The following is a 24,979-nucleotide window of genomic DNA, read 5'->3' on the forward strand; positions in this document are numbered from 1 at the left end:
CAAATGAACCTATAAACACACGAAAATAGCTTAAAATACTAAAATAACTATGAACTAACAACATAAATGGAAGAAAACAAGCTAACTAAGTTGCCTAAATATGCTCCTATCATATAACTTTCACAACTTGATGCATGACCATATGCAAATTGAATCTCCTACTTGGTTCGTGTTTGATATTTTATTTGTCTTCGTTGGTTTGGATTTGGGTCAAGCGGCAATGATGTACATATAGGGCATATTCTGAAATCACAACAAGACATTAGGATCACGAATAAATCAAATCAATGTAAAATAGAGATTGACTAATTATATTAAACTTATCTGTAGAATACGGAACACATGGTTATGAAGATGAAGCCATTGATCCTTGCGAACAAAGTAGAAGTAGTCTTCTACTTCCAGTACCTCTCAATGAACTCTACTATTGAAATAGGTTTTTAGTTTTCATGAGTTTCAGTTGGTATGGAAGCAGGGACTGCTCCTTGGTTTTATAGCTAGGGGTTTCAACCAATTCCTTCCTATTATTGGAAAGGATATCAACCCAAATCATGTCAAATCAATTAGAGTCCCATCATGACTCTCATTCCTTGTATTTACTTAATAAAGGTCCTTAATCGATATCATGTAATTAGGACTCCAATATGTTTATTTCCTTAAGGCACCGAAAGTCCTAGAGATTTCATTAACTTGTATGCCAAGTCAACTAATCTCTCAATAATTCTCAGCATAATTCATTGCCATTCACAAAATGGTTTTACATTGCCCCACTTGAATGTCAATGAGAATACCTCAACGAGATAAATATCTATGGTGATCACTTGAGTCCACTAAGGTATGCAATCATACCTTTCAAGTAACTTGTCACTTTGAGACTAAATGCAGAACAAAATAAAACAAGGCACACATTGAACAGTTCCTTGCACTCCATGATTACATGCATACTTAACTCACAATACTATTTTACTAACAAAGTTATGATATCAAGAGCTAATAGTCAAAACATTAGCTGACAATAGTCGAACTAAAAATATGAAAATATATTTCAATACAAAAGTAGTTCACAAAAGAACTCAACAACGTTGGTAACAAAATTCCTTTCACTAGTAGGAAAAACTATTTGCACGACCAGACTTTATGCAACAAAAGCAAACTCATTGCGCTAAATAGGTTAGCGCGACAAATATATAATTTCATTGCGCAACTTCATCATAAATAATGTAATGGGACAAAAAGCTTGTGCGACGCAATATTTCGTCGCGTAAAATGACTTTGCGTGACAAAAAAAAGAAACCCTTTGTCGATCAAAGGTTCACAAACAAATGCACGAATGCCTGTATTTTGGCGCCAAAAACCGGTACAGCATGTGTCACTTTGCACGACAAATATTTCGTCGCGCAAAGGCTCACACATTTACTAGACTACTAGTTGTTTAGTGAAAGTGTTGAATGGGGTATTTACTCCATGGTTTTGTGCGACAAAAGTTTCGTCATGCAAAGAAGCCAGAATTCCTTTAAATGGATTGTTTTGCTCAGTCTCCCTCGATTAATATGAACGAGGGAGGGGATGATGACGTGCATGAACCAATGGACAGTGAAGCTTTCGAACAATATGAAAAACTGTTAAAAAGTGCGAACCAAGAATTATACCGAGATGCGAAGACTATTAGGTGCTCACTGCCATTGTGGAGTTGATGCATGACAAAATAAAGTGTCGAATTTCCAACCAGTGCTTAGACCATTTTTTGGGGGTTATCAAGAGAATGCTGCCAAAGGACAATAGTTTGCCGGAAGATCATAAAAGTGCTCAAAAGGTGTTGAATGGTCTGGAATTGGGTTATGAAAAAATTCATACTTGCAAAAATAATTGTATATTGTTCTATAAAGAGAACAAAGCATTGGACAAATGCTTGTTATGTAACGAGTCGAGCTTCAAAGCAGAATAGATCGACGAAGATTGCACAGAAAGTTATGTGTTATTTGCGACTAAAGCCAAGGTTGAAACGATTGTATATGTCGATGCATACTGCAAGTGACATGAGATGGCATAAAGAAAGTCAGGTGGATGATGATGTGATGAGGCGTCCTGCAGATGGTGAGGCATGGAAAGATTTCGATCGGATGTACCCTCTTTTGCAGCTGAGGCTTGTAACGTTTCACAAATTAAAATGAAACCCTATAAGAGAATCCAAACTCAAATTTATGTTTTAGCTCTAAAACAAAGTCGATTAAAATAAACACTTAATTTAGATATCTCAATAACATCATTGTTCAACAAAAATTTAATCAATTTAGAATCCAAAGAAAATTAAGGCAAAACATTGGCACATTTAACTATTTCATTCTTGATTCTATAAAATACATCATGGATGTAATTGAGTTGTAGATGAGTCGAACCAACTACAAATTGCATGAGGGTTACATCTTTGGGCATAAACAAATCATGTGAAGAAAATACTTGCATTGCTAGCCAAAACAGAAAATACACAAAATACATATAGTTTTAATAGCCTTGGCCAGATGAATATATGTTAGAAGTACTTTATGATTTGCTATAATACTAATTTATAGTTGGTGAGTGATTTCCTGAAATTCCTTTTAGGACAAAAGTATTTACCATACAAATTAGAATTCTAATTTTTCAAAAACAATCATTTAGAACAATATTAAATAATCCGTTTTGTTGGATATTTAATGATTCTCAAAAGATTAAATCAGACACAAGAGTATGTCATTATTAACATTGAACAATAGAGTTCTTGAAAGAGGAAACATGATTATTTAGTTTTTCGATAAATACCAAAATGATCAATTAGTAAACTGATAACTGATGAATAAATTATATTTCTCATAAGTGCACGAATTGATATGATAGTATAGCAACCAAATACGAGTGTCATACCCACAGAGATTTGTAAGGTCACCTAATTAAGTCCAATTAAGTAGTACCCACAAGAATAAAGATAAAGAAAACAACTAAACTATGAAATTCAAATAATTAACCAAAGAGAAGTTGATTCACGATCAAGTATTCTAAAGTGTAGTAAATTAAAAAGAGAATTTGTGTAAATAATTTCTGAAAACAATAGTTGAAACACTAGGTATCCGATTTCACCATATCAATCCAATTTTATGTCATTAGATAACTTAGTAAGAACAATTCAATTCAGGTTCTAGGGTTCGTTCTTTCTTTAATATGATTGTTCGTAAGGTGTCCGAGTGTAACCAAGTACTTTTAATCATCAACTTAACCTTACATCTAGTCTAAGCAAATAATAAAATATCCATTAAGTACAAGAAGAATAAGAAAAACCAAAAAGTGTCTTAGCATGGCGTCTGCGTCAATAATAATTCATTCATCCAAGAGAGCTATCTCAAGGCTAAGCATATGGCTGTAGACATGTAAATTTCATTGCATACAAATGACGCATCACAAAGCTCCACGTAGCATATAACTCATCACAAATGGACAAGTCATCAATAACATGTGGCATAAATCAAGCAAAGGAAGAATAAAACACCAAAACTCGGCAAAAGGGGGAAGAAATCCTTAAAATCGGCAAGGGGTCCAAACTCTCTCAAAACCGAAAAGAAAGCCAAAACATCTTCACAAAATAAGCAAGAATTGAAGATTGCTCACAAATAGGCAACAAGGCCTATAAATTTCGGCCAATATGAGTAATGTGGCTAAAATTAAGACACAAAACATGCCTAAATTCTCCTATGGACAAATTAAGACACAAATCGAAGCCAAATCCATCCAAAGGCATGGCTTTGGAAGTCTATAAATACAAGGGCCCAAGACACACAAAGAGGTCGAAAATTACACATTGAGAAGAACCTCTACAAAAAAATTCTTTGAAGACGAATACGTTGCCACACCTCTTTTCAAAGAATGTACAACTAAAGCTGAAGCACTCCCCTTGAAGAATCAACAAGCACTCGTGCCAACTCCTTCAAGACTTTGTTGCAAGCTCAAAACTTGTAACGACGTTCATTTCAAGATCAAGTTGCCAAGAACCTCGAATCAACAAAGTCCTACATCAACATCACCTTTGCCACAACCCTAAACTTGAGGTGAAGACTATCCATGCATCATTTCAAGCTCAAAACCTAAAGCAATCATTCAAATTGCTGCACTTGTTAATCGTCTAGAGGCGCAGCATGACAAGAAAGCAGACCACGACCCGAAGGTTGATATGCAAAAGAAGGAAACTGACGAAGATGATGAGCTTCCAATAGAAAATGTCAAGGAGAAGTTGGACCAAGCAACAGCGCTCATGAAAGCTCTCTCTATCCAGCAGCTGCAAGAGATGATCACTAGCACCATCAAGACGTAGTACTAAAGGAGCTCACATAACTCCTTACTATATTTAAAGCCTTGAGGATGCTAAAGGGTACTAGCCGCTAAAATTCATGCAATTCGATGGAAAAGGCAATCCTAAACAACTTATTGCCCATTTCATCGAAACTTGCAACTACGCTGGGATGGAGGGAGACTACCTCATCAAGCAATTCTTGTGCTCACTAAACTGTAATGTCTTTGACTAATACAACAACCTCGAGCCCGAATCTGTTAACAGCTAGGATAAGCTTGAAAGGGAATTCCTCAACCACTTCCTCAGTACTCGCCACATCGTAAGCATGTTGGAGCTGACAAGTACGAAGAAATGGAAGGATGAACCTGTCGTTGACTACATCAAGGCGTTCATTAAGTCTAAATTGCAAAGATCGGTTTTTTGAAACCACCGCCATTGAGATGTGCATTCAAGGCATGCATTGGGGTTACATTACATCCTTCAAGGCATAAAACCAAGAATGTTTAAGGAGTTGGCAACTCGATCCCATGACATGGAGTTAAGTATCTCCAATCATGGGAAAAATGAGCCGATCACCGACTTCAAGAAGGACAAGGTGTTTGCTCTGAAGGTGGACAAGACTGGGAAGAAGCCCTCCAAGGAAGCTTTTACTGTTAACACTACCACTATTAAGACATCATCCAATCCCATCAAGATCTCCTCCAAAAACAAAATGAAGGAGATGAAGAAAGGTGAGCCTTTTCATACCTAAGATAAGTACAAATACACCTTGAGGGAACTGGAGTAGAAGATGTACCCTTTTTCGGACTCTGTTGGAGAAGATAAGTACTTTCTTCTAGACGACCTGTTGGAGAAGAAAGTAATTGAGCTGCCTGAATACAAGCACCCCAAAGAGATAAATCACGTTAACGATCCTAGGTACTGCAAATACCATCGTATCGTGAGTCATTTGGTTGGCAAATGTTTCGTCCTCAAGGAGCTCATCATGAAACTGGCACAATAAGGGCAAATTAAGCTTGACCTTGAAAACACGGCCACAACTCACACAACTACGATTGTGTTTGGATCCTTCAATCCGATGCCTCTCCAAGTGACGCATGCCCACTTCCGTCCATGCACAAGCTGCACGGGACCTTCTGTACAACCATCGCTGAGGGCAAATGACCAAAATGCACCTACTGACGATGAAGAAGGGTGGACTTTAGTGACCTACAAAAAGACAAGGAAGCCAATACCACAAGCCACATGGCCAAAGGTGGAACAAGGGAGAAAGCACTGCCGCTGTAATAATAGGATGCCCAAAAGAATCGTAAGAGTTGCTAAGCCAACATATGCTAGGGAACCTATGGAGAAAGAGCCACGCATTCCCGTCTTCTAGCACGAGTACTTCTCGAGAGACTTCTTCCAACAGTGCACTACCTCTGCCTGTCACATGGTTGAAGTGGAGATAGAAAAACCCTCAAAAGGCAAAGTTATTGCCATCGAGGAAGAGAAAACTCTCACACCCAAAGAAAGCCTGTCGGTATACTTTAGCATCTAGGAGGCACTACAATTGCCCAAAGAGATGCAAAAAGAACTAGTAGCGGTCGTAGCAAGTCCCGACAAACACGAAGTGCAAGAAAGCAAGGACGAAGACTTGAAGCTTCAACCACATGAATATGCCACATGCTGTGCCGCCCATGATGCAATCAACTTCACTGACGAAGACTTGCTGATAGGAGCATATTTATGCTACTTAGTTATGTTGTTTCCTTGCATTTAGTTAGTTAATTACTACTTATTATAGTCTTTTAAGCTATTTTTGTATGTTTGTAGGTCCTAATGGCAAAATGAGCAAGAAAGTGCATTTTGAAGCTATTTGGAGCAGTTTTGGGCATGGATTAGATAGCTTAACTATGGAGCAAAGTGGATGGACGAAATTAAAGTCAAGAGAGGCTAGGAAAGGCTACAAATCTGCAGAAAGAAGTTCAAATGCAAAGAAGATAAGGAAATAGCAAGAAATAAGGAACCTTATCCAACCTTATCTTACCTTATCTTAACCAACCTTATCCTATCCTATCTTATCCAAATCAGTTTGTGCCATAGTTCTAGCTATTTAGAAGGGATTAGATGTACATTTAAACACATAATTCAGATTCTAGAAGCCTCATCCCTTTGTATGCCGCATAGACACCATTCCTTCAAAGTTTGGGAGTTGTAGTTCATATCCTACACCTATGTCGTGTGTCTTGTCCCTTTAGGTCTAGGAATCTGCCCTAAATACTCTTTCTAGAACACCCTATCTGTTCCTAATTTGGTGCCGCACCCCCTTATACCTTCTAGAAGTCCAATTTCTGTCACAAAACACATTGTTTCTAGAATCCCTAAAAAGTGGCGCATTTCCCTCTTCTAGAAGCTTTAGAATCTGCAATCCTTTTCCCATTCTTCCTTGGTCTTTACCGTGGAATCCTAGTCCTTTTCTCCTAGGATTGTGCAAACTTTTTCCCACCTAATTTCTACCACACCCTAATCTAATTTCCCTAGGGTCTAAGCCCTATAAATACAAGCCTTTGCCACACCATTCAAATGATCCATTCACTCATTCATTCATTCATACTTTCATCAAACACCACAATTCACAACACATCACCCTAGTGCCGCAAGCAAGGAAGGAGAGGAGGACTTGTGCAATCTGCTATCTAAGGGAGTGCCGTGCATGTGTGGAGCGTGTCTTGGTTCTTTCTATCCTTAGTTTTAGTTTGATGTTTATGTTAATTTGGTTTTCAATTATGATGAACATGCGGAACTAATTTCTTTTTAGTTAGAGGTGAATTCGAAGCCATGATTATACGTTGCTTATGAATTGATTACATCCAGTTATTGTTTCTTAAGTCTTGAATGTGATTTGCTTATCTAAGTTATTAAAACTTGTTTATGTGTTTTGGTTGAGGGTCGACACTTAATTTGCATGCATGAATTTGATGCTAGAGTATAAAGGATTTTCATGTAATAGTTATTCACTTATATTCACAAGTAGTGGGGGTTGCTAGTCACAATCGTATTAAGTAAATCCTTGGTATGAGTCTCATGCGTTTCATAGTGATGAATGCCTTATCAATGCTTATGATTTTCACAAAACTTAATGACTTTTGATATGTATCTTTGTTATTCGTTTCATGCAAAGAACTTGAGAAAGATAATTTGGTTGTAATGCGTATTCATTCAATTCAATGGAATAAGGAAAATCTAATGGTTAGTTGTGCGATGCAACTAACTTGGGGCATTGTCATTCATAGTCTAAAGGAATAATAACTGGAAATTGGTTTGTATGCATATATCAAGTGTGGAGAAGGACCCTCTAACTAGCCTTTCACCCATTTAATTCACCCAAATTCGTTTTTACAAAGTGTTTTCTACAAAGTTTATGTTTTAAGTTTTAAATTCGTCAAAAACAATCCCCCTTTCATTTAGTCTTGTTATTTGAGTCAAAATCTATTTTCTTTTAGTCTTTTGAGTCAAGTTAAGTTGTATTTTCGTCAAAACCACTTGGTAGGTCTAGAATTGAGTCTTTTTTATTGTTTGTTGCTGTTTTAAGTGTTTTAAGTTAGTTTTGAGTCTATAGAGTCTAGTTTAGTGTTTTTGGGTCTTATTTGTGTTGATTAGCATCCCTAGTTGATCGCCGGTTTAGAACGATCCCTACTTACATATCTACTACAATTGTCATCAATAGGGTTTAATTTGTGTGTCAAGTTAATTTTCACACCACTTGCTACTAGGGTCATAGCCTCACAACCATCCTTTCTGTCTCTAAGTACGTGAGAGAGAACAAAATCAACTGCATGATTGTGGAGGATGGGTCAGCCATAAACATCATGCCAAAGTCAACAATGACCACAATCGGTATCAAGGTGAATGAACTGTCCCAAAGTCGCCTTTTAATTCAAGGTTCTAACCAAAGAGGACAAAGAGCAATGGGTATGATCCGAGTCGAGATGACCATTAGCGAACTCAAGTTAAGCAAGCTATTCCATATGATTGACGTAAGAACTTCCTACAACTTGCTCTTAGGAAGGCCTTGGATCCATGAGAATAGAATGGTGCCATCCACCCCCACCAATGCCTAAAGTTCTATCAAGAAGGGGTGAAGGTGATACAAGGCGATCCCAAGCCATTCACCGAAGCTGAATCATGCTTCGCAGACGCCAAATTCTACATGGATGAAGAAATGGTGCCCGAAGCTTTTCCAAAAGAAATGAAATCCATAAACAAAGCTGCACCTAAGAAACAAGAGTGGCAAGCCATGCCCAAGAAACAAGAAGGGAAAGTCGTGCCATCTTTAAGTAAAGACGACGATGAGCCTGCCAAACCCATCATAACCAAAGGGAGTGTGACGCCCTCAAAAGGACCAAACACACCCGTCTTCAGATACATCCCAATATTGAGAAGAAAAAATAGGCATTTTTCGTTCGTAACTAGAACAAGCAAAGCTGACACACAGCTGAATAAGGATGATGTAAAGCTACTCAAGACAAATGTAGTATTACCTCTGACATAGTAAGGCAACGCTAAAGTTTCAAAACCACCACAAGGTTTTGTAAAACCCTTACCAAAGGGGGCAAAACCAAGCTCTCTTCCAACCAAGAGGATCAAAAAAGGTTTCGACCCAAATGCGTACAAACTCATGTCAAAGGCTGGGTATGATTTCGCCTTATCTTCAAATCTTGGAAAGAAGAATGCAAACACCGTCAATGACAAAGAACGTAACCTCACTGAGACTCAGAAAAAGTTGAAGGAGTATGGTTACGGAGTTGACAACAACAAAGCTGGACTTAATTGCACACCAAATACACCCGTGAAGATTTCAAGAAAAGCAAAAAGTGCTAGCGCTCAACACATCAGCGTGAGCATTGAACAAAGTCAAGAGAAGCCTAAACCCACCCCTTAAACATCAATCTTCGATAGGCTAAACTGTTTAATACCTAGAATTTTGGCACTTGATCACATTGGTGGTCAAGACTAAACCTCTGTTTTCAAAAGACTTAACATGCCAACACCTTAAAGCTCTGTTTTCGAAAGGTTGTCAAAACCTAAGAAACAAAGCAACTCGTCTAGCTCTTCTCCGTGATGGTCGACCTTCGAAAAACTTGAAAAAACCAAGAAGTCTTCTAGATAGAGGAAGACAATGCCCAAGGAAGAAAAGCTCGACGATCTAGCAGAAAAAGACGACATTCAAAGCTTGATTCCTTTAAGGATGAAATGCCAAGCAACCTTGAAAGTTGATACAAAAGGACAACTAAAGGTAAAGAGGCGCACCATCATCCACACTGGCCAATCTTCACGCAAACAAGCCCAAGGGGACGGCACTGGAGAGAAAGTCCAAGACATCTTCCACATCATAATCTAAGACGACGAAGAAGATGAAATCCCCAAGGAAGACATTGATGCTGTGTCACCACAGCTTAAGGATGGGGGGGCAAGCCGCGGTTGATGATCTCAAGGGGCTCAACTTAGGCATAAGCGAGGAACCGAAGCCTATCTTTGTAAGTACATGACTAAGTACGAACGAGATCGAAGAATACTACCAATTGCTCTTGGAGTACAAAGACGTCTTTGCTTGAACCTACAAAGGAATGCCCAGCCTTGACCCTACCATCGCCGTGCATCGTCTTGCAGTTAAGCCTGGAATGCGACCGATAAAGGAAACTCAAAGACGCTATCGATCTGAGCTCATCCCACAAATTGAGGTCGAGATTGACAAGCTAATCAAAGTAGACTTCATTTGAAAGGTGCAATACCCTAAATGGATCTTCAACATCATCATTGTCCTTAAGAAATCTAGACAAATACATGTTTGCATAGATTTCCGCGACCTCAATGATGTTTGCTTGAAGAATGACTTTCCCTTACCAATCATCAAAATCATGGTAGACGTCACCACTGGCCACGAGACATTATCATTCATGGATGGCTTATCTAGATACAATCAAATATACATGGCTCTCAAAGACGAGGAACTAATAGCCTTCCGCACTCAAAAAAGTATCCACTGCTACAAGGTAATGCCCTTTGGCTTGAAGAACGCTGGGGCTACATATCAACGGGTAATGCAGAAGATCTTCAACGACATGTTACACAAAAAATATAGAATCTTACGTAGACGATGTAGGTCTCACACCTCGGCCCATCTCCAGTAGCCTTGCACTGTTGGGCCTCACTCAAGCCTGGCCTGCTTTTAGCTCCCTCCAGCTCAGCCCGTTTTTTCCAAGCCCACTAGTAACCATTACTTGCTGGGCCTTGCTCTCTCTCGGCTTGTTGCCACATGCAGCCATGACCCGAGCCCAAAAGCTTGCAATTTTTGCTGAAAGGCCGTGACCCATTATAGTCAGCAATTACATACGAGATGCGTACCTTTTTCGACCCAATGCCACATTTTGGCATCCCCAATTCATAACCATGCTCCTATAATTTTTGGGACATTATTGGTTAATGCTAATTAAGCTATAATTCACTTGTCACTTGGCCCATTGCCAATTAAAGCTAATATGACCCGCATGTCATTATTTTGCTTCCAAGATTGACCCCGTATGGTCCCGATCTATTGAATTAATTAAAAGTGACCACCATTCCATTAATCTGACAAGAAATCCAAAATTATTAACTTGAAGATCACTTTTAGACATTAATGATTCAATAATTTATTTCTCTTCTTTGAACCGTTGACATCCTTTCGTAGTCCCAAAGCGCTCACACTTGAGTTCCTGAAGCAACTCAAATGCACTTCATTAAAATCAGCATATTGCATTTTGTGTTCTTGCAGGAACCTCTCTTTTATGAACTAAATGTTCATAAACTAAATTGAACCTGTAATTCCAAATTTAGTGCCTTTGAAACCTGAAGATTTCATAAAACAAATACACCCATGAAAACCCGATGTTTTTCATGAAAACCATGTCTTAGAACTCAAATGTTCTAACTTTCATGCACACCATGATTACAAGTCAATTTTCCTCTAATTCTATGGATTGTCGAGTCGTCGCAAGGTCAATTTTCCTGATTTGGATGTTTCTAATAGAAACCACTTTATGTGGGGTACAAGACGTGAATCTCTACTCGACTATCAAGTAGCTGAGAAACCATTGTAGCCAACAATGGCATGGAAAAGCTGAATAAGCCTCTGCCATGATCTTCATCTGAAGACTTATGCCCGAAGCATTACAAACAAAAGTATCTCCCGAACGAGGATTTCATGGCTCTTTGGCTCGCTTTTATGGACCGTCTAATCATGAAAGACATTGCCTGAAGCACACCATGATTACGTCCATGAATGAGTACAATTCTGATGTTTATAATTCTGATTAAATTTCGAATGAAGAATACTTTTTCTCATCCTTCCTTGTTTCTAACTCACTCTTAAAGCAACAAGTGTAGAAAGTGGAAGTTTGCCAAATTGTCAGATCTGATTACTACCATAAATGTGAGAGAAGGGTATAAACCTAGCTTCTACTGGAGTTTACCAAACGGTATAGGCCCAGTTCGGCTGGAGTCTACCAAATGGCTTAACCCAGTTCAGTCAAAGCCCAACAAATGGTGGTACCCTGTTTCTCCAGGAATGCACCGAATGGTATTGCTCTGCTTCGGCAGAGGCCTACCGAACAGACGCTTCTAGCTTCGACTGGAGCTTACCGAACCCAAGTTTAGGTATGTTTCTGTCGCAATCAAATTTTGAGTTTGTTTTTACAGCCTATGTTAGAATCAGGGCATGCCAAGGTGTGGCATTACGCCCAAAGTGTGATCCTTGGCACCTAAGACCTAAAACTTCAAGAATAAAGGATAATATTTCCAAATCTTAACCCTGCAAAATCTACTTCCGTTCGATGGAATAGATCATTGGTTATGCACCTGTTTGTGCCCCCTACCAATATCATTGAGGAGTACCATTCTCGTAGTCAATATGTGAGACTAATTTTGCTCCACTAAACATCGTTGGAAAAGCAGAACTTTGACATGGATGACCTTGTTGGCCGAATCCCCTTAGTAAACCATTTACTTTGTGAACATTTTCCTATGTTCTTGGATTCAAGTTTGGTGTATGTTTTAGTTATGGATAATCTTAATGATATTGCCCTCGAATATGAGTTAATTGAATCATGTTTCTTGTATACATGTCATCGAATTCAATTAAACACATGATTAGGTACGAATGTGGGAAGGTTAGTTGTCTGGATGAATGCAATACTATGCACACTGACTTTATACCTAAATCACATCTCTAACAACGACTTCAGATCTAACCAACTTGATTAAGAGCATTGGCACGCTCCTCGTTGTATGAATGGTACAGAATTACCATGTCAGAGACGGCGATGATCATGAATGAAACCACTGAAGAAAATAGAGTGAAATACCTTTGCACCACCTCCAAAAATGAGGTTGAATCTTTAATTTGGGGCCAATAAGTTGTTTCCTAATTGGGAACAAACCATATGTGGCCGAGCTGGAACTTGGTGATTGAGCAATTTATTTGCTTTCGCACGACTATTTGGGACACTTAGGTTGAACAATGATGCTACAACGCATCTCCTTACCCAAAGTAAGGATCTTGTGCCTACAAGCACACTTTGTTAAGCCTGCTCATTAGGGAAATTAATTTTCTATATCATTCCTCGCAAAGATACGAAATCTCCTTTTTTCACAGTAGATTGAAGGGAATATACGTGGGCTAATCCAACCAAAATGCGGACCATATAAATACTTATGGTTTTGGTTGATGAATCAACAAGTTGGCCACATGTTTGTCCACACATATTGCTGCTAAACCCTTTGGCCAATTAAAGGTTCACCACTCTACTTATCCCTTAAAGTCCGGGAGACTGAATAATGCCAGAGAGTTTATATTGACAGTTTTTTTATAAAGTATTGCATGTATTTTGGGTTTATAATTGAACATCCAATTCCCATGTTCACCCCAAATAGCCTCGCCTAAGGATCATAAAGCGTGATTTCAATGATCGCCCGGACCTTGCTAAACATACCAAGTTTTTCAGTTTCTGCCTAGGGCTAGGCAATCTTGTACGTAGTTTTGTTGGCCTGCCTTGAGGCCCATTGCCACTCAACCTATTTAACGTTATAGCTAGTTACTGGGTACAAACCTGACGTTTCGTATTTACGCATTTGGGTTTGCATTCCATGTGCCAAGTTGCACCACCACAATGTACGAATATGGGTCCTAAAAGAAGGATGTGAATCTTTGTCGATTATGATTCTCCTTCACACTAGCTCTCTTAAAGCCATTGTATGTGATCTCTTTACCGCTCATTTGCGGGTTGTCACTTTAATGAGATAGTCTTCTCGCAGTTAGGAGGATGTAAGAACGGTGTGAATTTGTATGGACGTTGCCCATTATGTCTCATCTTGATTCCCATACCACACAAGTGTGACAAGAAAGTGTAATGTGTTATATCTTTTAAAATGTTGTTCCAGACACATTCCTCTGATCTAGCTAAAGTGGCGAGATCATATACCAGATGCAAACATACCTGCAAAGATAGACATACTCAACGGACGAGTCAACATCCCCGAAGGGTGTGCTGCCCCTCTTGGACGATTTGGAAGCCCCTGTTGGACGGTCTGGTACATCGCCGAATAGCCAATCAATTTGTCTTGGCTTGGAGCACGACAAATCACTTGGTTCATAGGATTCACTTCCCTAGAAGAGGAAGACACGACACAAAATGAATCTATACTTGATCTATGTCTCAAATCATTTCCATCTCATGAGATTAATTCGGATTACTATCGAGACTTGAAGTTCTTGGTCTAGTATACTAGTTTGGATGAGTTAATGGAATTGAAATGAGATTACCATCGATGATGTTTTCACTTATATGGTAGCTACCGACATAAATGAAAAGTAACGATATCAAACAGTGTTATGTTGATTAAGTGACAATGTAGAACTAACTAGACAATCAAAATTAGAATCCAGGTTAAAATTCCTTACCAAAGTGTATTTTGGACCTATTGTTCATACACTGCCCAAGATAACATTATTGTGTTACAAATGGGAAAGGAAATGTTATGAGATGAATAAGATAGTACGATATGACACACGCCTTACGGTGCAAGGTTTCTCTAAAATGTCTTATGATTGATAACAACATTATGAAATGTGGTTAGTGTTTTCTCCATGGGGATATAGATACGAAGATTTACATGTAAGTTCCTGTAGAATTACATGGACTGGTTCAAATAGTTCCAAACCACAGAACACCCTCTTCACTTGTTTAAGGTTTTCATTTATGGATTGAAACAATCTAGCGGATGTGGTATACCCATCTAAATGCTTATTTGATCAGTCAGGGATTGAATGAATGCCCTTGTGTGTTAAACTATGAAGTCTTATTCCAAATTGCTAGAGTTACAGTTTATGTCGTTAAAACGAATCTCACTAAGACTCTAGAAGAGCTTGAGAAAACTACCTCACACCTAAAGATGGAATTTGAGAGGAATGATCTTAGAAAATCTCGTTTATGCCTTGACCTGAAGTTCAAGCATTGTTCTAACAGTACCGTGGTCTACTAGTCGAACTACACCCCGAATGTGTTACCTTGGAGTATACCGATGATCATCCATAAGTTATATGCAAATGAGACCCTTGAAAAGGTTATGGAATCCGAAATTCCATAACTAAGTTCAACTTTGCACTTCGTTGTACTTAGTTCATTGTATTAGACAGGACATCTCCTTCGATGTTGATCTATTCGTAAAGATGTAGCACAACGCCTACACGCAACCACTAAATTGGTATTAAAGACATCCCCTGAAGGTACTACAAATTTGGGCAAATCCCAACGCATCTCGAGCGGATCCAACCCCCTGATCCTCGGAATGATGCTTGCCTTGTTTGTTCTCTCTCTATGCCGCACCCTCTCTCTCTTTTTAGCTTGCATAATTGTTCAAGTAAATTATGCCTACAACATACACACACACACACACACACACACACACATACATATATATATATAGCGATGTCTAAGGCGCGGACAACACTTTGCAGACCGCGCGTGTTGACGGAATGTGGTCCGTTCAATGAAAATTGAATGGCTGAAAACGATTTCCATGGGAATGAGCGTAGGATGAAACTGAGTCATAAATGATCCATTAGTTAATTAAAATGGTATCCGAGATGAATTCAAAATTTCTTGGGATTTAAAATGTACCCTAACATCAACACTTTCTGTCTTAAGTCTTGTCCTCTTACAGAAACACTCCCTCTCCCGCTTTTTCTCAAATATCATTGCCATCGAAAACATCATCCCTGTTCAAAAACTTGCTTTCTATTCCAAACCCAGTTATAGTTGGTATGTGGTTATGTTGTCCGGCATCACATAATTTCCAAACAGCAGTAAAGAAAATCAAGGGACTTTGGTTAGAGGCTATGCAGTGGGTTCCAAAGAAAAGATGTGTTTTTCACTTCATTTGAGTTGGGTTCAGACTGCTTCTACGATAAGAATTTTCTTATTTTATTGCCCCAGTGAATTTCAAATTTGGTGGGTTTTGAAAATGGAACCCTAGAATTTCATGTAGTTATTTATGTTAAGCATTATAAATTAAGTTTGGTGTGAGGTTAATTATGCATGTTCATGGATATAATTAGATTTGTCGATATGTGTCACTTTTTTTCTTTTTTTTTTTTTTTTTTTTTTTTTACAAATTAAGGCAAGTTGTGAACTTATGAAGCTATGTTGACGGGTTGTGTAGATGCAAAGGTGTTATCTGTTGTTTTGGTAAAGTTGTAGTTTTGAGTAGGGATTGAATTTTGTATCTGAATTATATTAATTTTATGGTGGTAGGGATTGATTTTTGTATCTAAATTATTGTTAATTGTATGGTGGAATTGAAATTGCTTAAGTAATGATGCTCTGTTAATAGCAGAAGTAAAAGCTATGAAGCTTTGGTGGCAGGTTGTTATTAGGTTATGTACCATTCATTGTTGATGTGTGTGTATTGTTATGTGCACATGATATGGTAGTCTAGGGTATTTAGCTAGCAATGAGAGAAGAAGAAGCATATAGGGGAAGGGTTAACAACCTATCCCAAGCTCCCCCATGTGTTATGATTGATTAGGGAGAAGTTTAATGAGGCAGAGCTTGGTGCCTTTGGGGCAACATGCTTTGGCCACCATTAGAATATGGATGAATTGACCTTCAGTGGGCAATTGGTCCACAAATTGTCTCTCTATAGAGTGGGAAATCAAAGAGTGACCTAGAGGGGTTGCCCTATTTAATAGGTTGTGAATTGACCCAGTTCACAAAGCAGGACTTATGCCTCATTATCGGGCTACGATGTGACGAACCCCATGACATAAAGGTAGAGCCACAAAGGATTAGGTTGCTGAAGGAGTATTTTCCCGGGAAATTAGGGTTGGTAGGTTAAAGTAGCAAGGGGAGGAATGAAAAGGGGAAAGGTAAAGCGAAGACCGTCCCCAAGAAAGTTAGCAAAAAAAAAAAAATACCTAACTTGCGGCTAGCCTGAAAGGGTGTTTAAGGAGTGGAAGAACCAGGACGATGCCTTCAAGCTAAGGTTGGTATACTTTGTCGATGTTGTATTGATAGGGGCAAAGAACAATGTTGCTGTGAATCTAGACTATTTCTACTTCATGGAGGATATGGATAGGTTCAACAGCTTTGCATGGAGTTCCATCTCCGCTGAACAACTCTATGACAACTTCTTATTTGCTACTTCAAGGAGAGGTATAGGTGGAGTTGAGGAGGATGGCAAGGGTGATGAGGAGGAAGAAAAAGAAGTTAGGGGAACAAAGAGGGAGCAGCAATCCAGATGGGGATACAAAGGATTTTCGTATGCTTTTCAGGTAATATATGTTGCTTTCATTGGAAATATTAGTTTTATTAATGTAAGTAAGTATAATTTATTGACGAATACGTGCAGGTGTGGGCATACGAAAAAATTCCCCAACTTGAGAAGCCCTTACGTTACTGCAAGATGGCAGATCTTGTAGCTACATCGAGAATTTTGCGATGGAAGATAAGGAAGAAGCAGCCGATCCACGAGCAACTGCACTTATATATATTGAAACAATGTTTCAGACAATATTTGAAATTGTCCCTTATGTTTTGTTGTGGTGTCATAATTGCTCAATCGAACCTTATAGGTAATGAAGGCTTGTCACAATATATGAAACCATCATCGGACAGATGTTCATGAAAAAACACACCAAGCGGAGAAAACCTTAATCTACCCCTCACTCGTTGTAAAAAACTGAACAAAAACAAAATTAAAGTTATTGGACTACCGGGACGCAGCTGCAACCTAGCTTTAATCCACCTCAAATCCGTTCCAAACTCCAATTCCCTCTCTTTGCCTCTCTTCCCCACTATTTCCCTTTTCAACACACACAACACCCAGCCCCTTTTTCCCACTTGCTCCTGTTTTTATCCATTAAACAGAAGAAAAGATACCAACTGAAAGAAAATTTTGAAAATTTTCTAAATCCACCAGGTCACAACAACCCGGTTCTACGCGTGAGCTTGTCCATTCTTAGCCGTTAAATCCTTGTCCGCATGGATGGTCTGCCCCTTAGAAACGCCACACACACACACACATATCTACTACTAAAAAAAATTGGTGCCCGATCAGATTTGGGCCTTGGACAGGCACACTATTGGCACTAGGCCAAGGTCGGGCCTAATGAAAACTCTAGTCAATAGGACAATTAATCAGTTGCACAACTCAAATTATTTGGTCATAATGCATATACAGGTCAAAATTTTAAATACTCGAATAAAGCTATACTTTCACCGAGGTGGGTAATGTCACATCCTGGCCTGGGGGGATCACTTCCCGGGCCCGCTTCACCACCGTAGCACGATATTGTCTGCTTTGGGCCCCGACTACGCCCTCACGGTTTTGTTTCTGGGAACTCACACGAGAACTTCCCAATGAGTCACCCATCATGGGAGTGCTCTCGCGCGCTACTCGCTTATCTTCGGAGTTCCCATGGAACCCGAAGCCAGTGAGCTCCCCAAATGCCTCGTGCTAGGTAGGGATGAGAATATAAATATAAGGATCACTCCCCTGGGTGATGTGGGATCTTACAGGTAAAGTCTCACCGTAAATATTGCGGAAATATCAACGTGAGCTTTTAACTTTGAGATTTAGATACATTCAATTTTTTTTCATATAGGGGTATAATTTGGGTTAGATCAACTCCAACCCGCCCATGCCCAACTTGATTAGATGGGTTAACCTCATAATTATCCATCATTACAATTGTATGTTATGGTTTGAGAAACATTTCATCTTCTTCACTCCAAACTTTTTCCTACAACTTCAAACAATGGTAGCATCCAGACTATCCACTATGAAATTCTAACCAGCTTCATATCATATATGTAGTACCGAAAAGAACTCAACACTCCAAAAGTTAGGGAGATAAAAAAGATAAAAAAGAGAAATAGCCATTTTAGATTCAGTGCTAGCCATGTGTTTTTTCATTTTACAGAGCGAATATCTTGACCACTAATCTTAATTTCTTAGGACGAAGAGTGAACACATTGTTATAACCAACTAACCTATGTATTCTCTAATAGTAGGTTAGTTTAATGGTTCAGAGCATCTTCACAGGAGATGTCAAATTTGAATCTAACATTTAAATTTGAAAGCCTATGATACACTTTGATCTTTTTTGAAGTTTTTCAATCTTCTCCGGATATGTCAAATTAAACTCTTATTTATCACCTTATTCACGTTTCATAATTGTAATAACTATTTTTAGAACAAAAAAAAAAATACTAAAAATGGATAAAAACATTTATTAATCAATTAAAAATAGATTCGAAGTTGACCGCAACAACCTTTGTTGTCAATCCAAGTTCTGCCACATAAGAATTAATATTTCAATTGGAAAACACAAATATTGTCTTTTCGATTGTTACTACTAATGTAAACATTTTGGTATCTCTTTTAAAGATTCTCTTATAATTTGCATCAAAAGTGATATAGAAAAATGTGATGAAATGGATCGGCCTCCTTTACATTGGGTTACTTACTGAGTGCGACTTGGACAACAATATCTTCCTTTTGCCCATTTAGCTATCAAATTTTGGGTGTTCTACAACTTTATTTATTTATTGTTGAACTAAGTGATTAGTTCTACATTTTAATATACACACATTTAATGTTACAAGTTGAAACTTCGGTTTAAAAAAGTTGAAGCCAGACTAGGCCTGTTATTGGCCAACAAACCTCATCTGTGTTCGACCCTTTCTCATTGAGCTAGGAAATACGTGCATCAGAATCACATTATAGGAAAAAGAGGGGATTCGCAGGGTCCCAAATTAATTGGTTTATTTGAAAAAGGTTTTGTTCTTTGAAAGATTTATTTCGTGTCTAATACTGCATGGTTTCACTTTGCAAGAGCTGCGAATCATTCTCTGTTTTATTGTGTTGCAATAATACCAAGGACCTGCAAATGGAAGGACGGGCTAATTAATTTTCACTACAACAAAAATGGCCATTGCGCGCAATAAATTATCTGTGCCCTTTGAGGCCAAAAAGCACCAACATATGTGCCCTCTATAGGCGTCACCTTTGCTAAAAGGGCACAATAGATTGTTTGGTGCTCAAAGAGGCAGGCACAAATAAAGGCCTTTTTGTGTCTATGTTTTGACAAACTTCCATCCATGTTTGCTTTATTTTCGTTATTGTGCCCAGTAGGTTCTATTTTAAAAAAAAAAATAATAGAAATGTAAACTTTTGAAATAAAACCAAAAATTTAAAATTTTCAGAAAATCAAAGATGGCAGTCTCGGCTGTAAAAAGCAATCCAATAGTAGAAATGGAATGTCTATAATGAAACTACATAAATATTCCTCATAAAGAACATGTTTACAAGTGTTCAAGATAAAAGACCAACAAAATAATGAGATTTTCCTATTAATGTATCCATGCATTCCTACATATAGCCACCCATAACTGATTTTACCCTTTTGCCTAGCTCCGTGGATTATGCAATCACCTTCCTGAAATCCAAACCAAAGGAAAAATGAAAAAGAGAAAGGATCACGTATTTCCAATGATGTTTAACTACCCAATCATCCAATCAACATTGAGAATTCATAGTATCCTGAAAATCGATTTAAAATAACCAAATGTGATCAGAGCTCGTAACACCAGCATGCTTATGTTTCCAAGCGCATTCTAACTGCCGCTTGAAATATTTCATGATTGACATATTGGTCTCTGGTAGCCTGTTGTTACCAATGCGTAGAAAGGGTAGTTCACCTTAAGTTCAACTCCGGACTCTAGACATAATCAGTAACCGTTACCACATATGCACGAAGAGAAAAAAAAATCTAATCGAAGAGCAGGAATGATTCAGTGCAAGTATTACCAACCTGTTCTGTGAGGGCCAAGTTTGCATCTAAGAAAGACTTTACTGTTCCAATATCCTCCCAGTAGTCATTGAATAGATATGCCTGATCATGTAAGGGTATTCCGTAACTCAGTGACTCAATTACCAAATCCAAACCAAACTTGGGGGAATTGCTTATATATTTATATTCGAAGATGAACTATAAGAAAAAATAACTATTATCGAAGGAGCCATCTCACCTGGACGTTGTGCTCCTCCACAGCTGATGGAATAATCTCGGAGCCAAAATCATTGCAAGAAGGATAGCTCCACCTTAATAGCTTAAGTAGGACATCAGTTCTGAACACATAAACACCCATCGATGCAAATTTGTACTCCTAAATCACAGTCAATTAGTATGGCACATGGAAATTTGGGGCATACAAATAATCAAGTTTGGGAGGAATCACGTGAGTCACAAAATTGAAATACACTGATGTTTTTTTTTAATTATTCAGTGCAAGGAGCCGGTTTTATACCTGCATCACAATCCCAATGTCACAAACATATATTGTAATATTACCCACTCAGCTAACATAGACTACAATATTCGTTCATCAGATACACACTGATTATATAGTCATCAGAAGCCAAAACAAATATAGTCGAATTCAAAACACAATCAGTCCAAAATTACGCCTAAAAAGAGTTAATTAAAATCAATACCTACAAATTCCATATCAGCCATATCAAAGATTCATATTCCTCACTCCGGGTTGTAAAATTAACTTCTAGGTATGAGATAACACATTAGTTCAGTTCATGACCTGAACCAATGAAATATGTAAGTATGCATATTATTTAGGGTCAAAGTGAGTTGCTTACTTTAACCACATACCTAGTATGCATCATCAATATACCTGCAAACGGAAAGAAGAAAATGAGTCTAATTGTTGGAAAATTTTGAGAAATAGAGCATTCACAAATGTGCAACTAAACATGGCATTGACCTGCATATGAAATCTCACTAAAAGTCAACTGATTATTTCTAGTCAGGTTGTTTTTGTTTGTCCATGGTTCATCACTTCTAGCTTCCTAGAGATTTGGAAAGGATCATCAGTTTATCTAGACTATAAATCAATAGATTTCTGAATAAATATCAAGAATAATGTCCCAGTATGCCTAAGTCCCAGTCTAAGCCAAAACTTCTAAGAACAAAATTCTGGTATATTTGACATATAACAGCAAGCTAGCTTCAAAAAAGTTAAACTGTATTGAGCATCGCAACAAAAATGGGTCTGTTTGAATCTGAACCAGATCAAATCCCCTTTTGATTATAACCCTAAAGAGAAAAAAGCTCAGTTCCCTTGTGTTTCAAACAAACCCTAACCCTAACCCTAAAATTAATCACAAATTATTAACTAAATTAATCAATACAAGTTCTAAAGTTTACCATTTTACCTTGAACGAAGTGGAGAGGAAGGAATCACATTATGCAGGCACTGAACTGAAGGGGAACTGGGGATGAGATGAGAGTTGAGGCCGACTGATTTGCAAATTCTATGTGAAGGAGAAGGATTTGCAGAGTCTGTGAGAATGTGTGAACTCGACTGAAGACTTGAGTTGAGACCTACCTATTCGCAGTGTGTGTGAAATTTGAAGGGGAAGGATTTTCAAATTTTGTTTCTGCGTGACTTGAGAATTGAGATGAGAGGCAAGAGAGACAGAGAGAGAGTGAAATAGCAAAATTTGGGGAAATATAGAAGAGAGAGCCTAGGGTTGAAGAGAGGCTCGGTTCGATTGGGAAAGGGAGAGCCATAGAGAGAGGAGAGGCAGAGGAATTGAGGAGAGGCTGGGTTTGAAACATTGAATGGGGCAAGACAGAGATGTGAAATGAAGGAAATGGGGAGAGACTAAGGCGTGAAGATTGAGGAAAGTGTTTTGTTTAAAACATTATTTTAAACAAAGGGCACAAAAAATTTACCTTTATTTTAAATATATTAAATTGTAGGACCCAATTACACTTACAGTGTCATTGCAAATTAATTAAAAAATTCCATTGCTGACATTAAACCATATATAAAATTCAAATACCTGAACAAAGCCACATCAGATGTGCGATTTGGAGCAAAATGAGGAGTTGAGTAGGAACTAACCACCGCCCGTTCAGAATTTGTGTTTGTATTTATGATTCCTCTGTACAGATGTGCAGGCTTGGATTAGAACTTTTCTTTGTGGATGAAGGGCAAGTATGAAAGCATTTTTTAATTTGTTTTCTTGTTTCTTTGTGGCTGAAGCAGAAGTATGAAAGCACTTTTCTTTGTGGATTAGGACTTTTCCTTTGCCCAGATGTGCAAGCATTTTTTATTTATATTTTTTTTCTTTTCGTTTTTCTTTTCTTTTATTTTACTAGTAACATGTCATAAGGTTTGCGTTGCTACGCTGTAAATTCATTGAATTGTGCGGTATAAACCAGACGGGAAATATAATTATAAACCAAAAAATACATAATACTGGGAGTATCTATATCATGGGCCAATTAGAAAGAAAACATTATTATATTGTAATACTACATAAGTTGATAAAAGGACCGAACATGAGTCTAGCATATCATAAGATAATTATATTTTCACACACCAATAAAATATGACATAACACAAAATATATTAGTTGTCCTCGTCATCGCTGCTTAAAATCTCAACGGTAACATTCTGCATATTTTATGAGTTCATATGTTGGAGAGGTGGGCCTATAGGACAAATTTGTGCTTGATAACTGTGTGTGCTTCTTCAATAATAACGACAGAACTAGTAGACTCTTCAGTTGTTGTTTCAATAGAAACCAAATTGATAAGGTATTGTTCTGTCCTACCCGGGTATGCCCATGCTGGCAATACACGTCCTTGAGGTGCGCGTACGCATCTTTTACTGGAGGGTAATGCGTAGCCAAGTTGACCATCAGCAACAGTAGTAAGAATGAACTGATTATCAATAGAACAAGGTATGCCCCTGTCATTAACAGGTTGTCGTGGACACTGAGCTAGAGGATTCGTTGTGGAATTTGCTATTGTAATGTTTGAAGCAATAAACAAATGTGATGCTGGAGATTCAGTTCCAATTCTAACTCTGTGACGTCGCCTTTCCCCCATTCTCAATGATGTAGAACTTGATCAAATTCAAAAGAAACACAAGTGTATGAAGCAACCTTCTAATTTTCCGTAGACAAATTAGCAAAGGAGTGTGGACGTTTTATACTAGAATAAAAGCACAAATCCATAATTGTGCCAACTTAGTCTTTTGCTATAGAGTGATTTATTATTTATTAATATTTACTAGACACAATTTCGAACATTTGTGTCATAAAAAATAATTTTTAATTACTAAGATATATTGTCTATCTGAAAACCCAATGGGACGTACAGTGATTTATTATTTATTAATATTTAGCGGACACAATTTCTATCATTAGTGTCATAAAAAGGAATTTACAATTATTAACTCATTTGTCTATCTAAAGACCAACTAACTTGCAGCATTTAGACTCATATTTAGATTGACTTGGACATTTATGCATGCCTTCATTTGGTGGTTACATTCTATTTATATACTAGTGTTGGTTATGAGGATAACTAGGGAAGTTTTGGTCTTTAATGTTTAAAGCCTGTTGGGCTTTATACAGACTATTCTATCATTTGTGTGTCCTTTATGCACGAACTGATATGAACATTTTTGGACCACCACCATATACATTTGCAATACATAAAAGCTTTCCTAAAACGAGGCATATCATTTTTTGTTAATTCGTTTGCATATGAGATATCTTTTCAAAGGCCATGTTTGATGTTTACTCTTCTGTTAGAAAACAAATGATATGATACAAAATATGCATTATCTGGTTAATTAGAGATGACCACACTGTTGTATTGGGTTTGAATTTGACGTCAATTTTGTACTGGGAATCATGCCCAGTTCATGCATAAAGTTTCTTTCGCAGAAAGGAATGATATATGTTGTTCAATCTTGAGAATTCTTGGAAAATAGACGTCTTCACTCATTGAGGAATTCAGAAATCGTCAATGGTTCATGATGAATTTTCTTGTGCATTCTTATACCAGTTGGTGGAAAAGTTGTTTATACTGTAAACAACGGGTTTTTTTTTTTTTTTTTTTGCGGTAATATTTACTTTTTGTGATTTGGCACTAAGAAGGATTAATGATCGGTTTTTATTGAGGAAACTTAATGATCAGAAAGAGGGAAAATGTAATCCATTTGGACTTTGGGGCTGAAGAACCTGATGATATGGTTTCTCTCC

The 24,979-nt window shown here is 37.8% G+C and overlaps 1 long non-coding RNA gene across 1 annotated transcript; it reads right to left on the reverse strand.

The window, feature by feature from the left end:
• Window positions 1–20,127: 20,127 nt before the first annotated feature.
• Window positions 20,128–22,531, reverse strand: LOC137716776 (uncharacterized). The gene is made up of 5 exons (XR_011065741.1): window positions 22,130–22,531; window positions 21,567–21,588; window positions 20,929–21,495; window positions 20,712–20,792; window positions 20,128–20,336 (listed from the first exon to the last, which is right to left on the reverse strand). It is a non-coding gene; the product is annotated as an uncharacterized lncRNA (long non-coding RNA).
• Window positions 22,532–24,979: the final 2,448 nt, after the last annotated feature.

This window comes from Pyrus communis, chromosome 15 (assembly GCF_963583255.1).
Source record: "Pyrus communis chromosome 15, drPyrComm1.1, whole genome shotgun sequence".
NCBI classification, from domain to species: Eukaryota; Viridiplantae; Streptophyta; class Magnoliopsida; order Rosales; family Rosaceae; genus Pyrus; species Pyrus communis.